Genomic DNA, 2,353 nt, shown 5'->3' with positions numbered 1-2,353 from the left:
ATCCATCTGACACTTCAAACAACATGACGAACGAAATTCGTGAAAAACTCGGAGAATAATGCATTTTCGAAAAAAAGTTTCCTGCAAAAAGTTTGTATTTTTTTCCGTAGAATACGATCCTGCAATAAAAAATAGGGGTTTTCATTTGAAAAATCGAAGTTGACCCTCGTTTGACCTTGAAAATCGACTTCAAGGTCATTTTCAAGGTCACCATCGTATGTCCCCCTCCGAACCCTATAACTTTTGTCTAAAACATTTTTCCTCATTCTGCTCGGGTTTCGAGATATTTGGGGTGGGACATTAAAATGGGACACCCTGTATAATTATATTTTTGTGTGTTTTATTTATTATAATTTAGTTTTGTTTGTTCTGTGTAATTTACTTAATAAATAATGTTAGGCGCCAATTTATAGTATTATAAAGATTTATTTAACACATGAAATATATTTAAAATATTTAAATTTTGAATTTTCCTATAGTATTCTTAAAAAATATCACAATAAATCATGTTCTATACTTACCAAACTAGCTCTTTTTATGTCACTTAATTTGATTTTGAATCTTTAAATGTAAATTTATTCCTTATATATTTTTTTAAAAAATTATTCTCAAATTTTAATTTAACTATATTTAAAATTTTTAAAAAAAAAAACTAGACTACTAGTGTACTTTCTGCAAATTATATAACAAAATTTTTATAGAGCATTTTGAGATCTCAGTAGTCGGTTCTAAAGCTTTTTGAAATTAATTATGAAGAAAATGTTTAATATGTAATTAATTTTGTTTCTTTGCTTTTGTTAAATAGTAATAAAATAGTATTGGTACAATAGAGTTTGAAATTTGTATATTATAAATAACAGGTTATAAATTTATAAAATTCTTCCTAATTCCCTATCTAACCTGAGCTAAATTATTGCTAATTACTTATTCTATAAACTTATAGTTTCTTGTTACCTATGCTACACTTTTGTTGACCTTTTGTCTATGTTTTCCTCACTAGTAATGTCCTCCCTGTAATCTCTCTTCTGTCTCTTCTCCTTCCTTTCTTTCACTCGAACTCTCCTCTATTTTGTCTTATCCTCCTTCTCTTTCCTACTACACTCCGTTGACTGCCACTGTCTGAATCACCTCCCTGGCTCGTACTGCTCCTTTCCTTTTGTAAATGTCTACGACAATTCAAAATTATGTTTTACTAACCTGACAGTATTATGATTATATTGCGTTATCTGTCAGTTTAGACTTAAACACCCTAATTTCCTTTCTGCCAAATAACTTCTTCTTTCCTATTTCCTGAATCTCACTGTTCTCTTCTTTCTTTATTGGTTTTTAAATGTCTCACAATAACTTGTGCTTGATTACTTTTTTTTAAAACTCTTCTTCTCCTCATCAACACTAGTTTTTTTCTTGGTAGTTCATATGATTTTCTTTTATTCTTCTGTATTTTATCACACTTCTTATTTTAAACTTCTTTTAATTGCTACAATTTGTATCTCTTCTAATTCCTCTTTTTACTTCTTGATTCTCTTGACTATTTATTTCTGTCTCCTTGATCACCACATTTTTTACCCATTTCTTTCACCGCACTCTTATATCTAATTACAATGTTTATTAATATATCGTTTTCAATCTCAACCAATCAGATAATTTTATAATTTGTACATTTTTAATTTACCATTTTTAATACCCTTTTATTATTTTTTTAACTACATTACATTATTTTGTGGGCACTTTTGATTCCTTTATACTGAGATTTCATTCTAATTTTCATATCGTTATACACTGTCATTTTTCATCCAGCTATCACCCAAATTATCTTTACTATTTTGTCACCATATATCTAATATGTCATTACTTGTTGTATTTCAACTTAACTTCTATTAGATTTTATAATTAAAACTCTTACTTCAATTTCTACCTGTTACAGTATATTTGTTCGTTTCATTACCTATCACAAAATTTGTTTTTTACTACTGCTTGTTACTAATATTTTTAGTCAATTTGTACTATTTTATTAATTTGAATAATACTTACCCCACATCATTGTTAGAGCTTAAATACGCTTAAATAGGATAATACATGAAAAAAATTTATTTTTCCAATTTCATTTTATAATTAAGAAGAACAGCAAATTTTCTATATATGTCGCCATATTTAATATTGTAAAATAAATTTATTTAATTAGAAAAACTATTTCCGAAAAATACGAATTTCGATTACGGCAATACTTTAGAAGCCCTTGACAAATACGCATCATATAAAAAAAATTTGTGTTCACTTTTATACTTACTAGAAGTACAATTAAGTAAGTATGAAAAAATTTCAGAACGTCGCTTTTTTTTTCGCTGTCCGCTTC

The sequence above is a fragment of the Anoplophora glabripennis genome, unplaced genomic scaffold (genome assembly GCF_000390285.2).
Source record: "Anoplophora glabripennis isolate ALB-LARVAE unplaced genomic scaffold, Agla_2.0 scaffold829, whole genome shotgun sequence".
Taxonomy (NCBI): Eukaryota; Metazoa; Arthropoda; class Insecta; order Coleoptera; family Cerambycidae; genus Anoplophora; species Anoplophora glabripennis.
Note: the sequence above shows the minus strand (reverse complement) of the source record.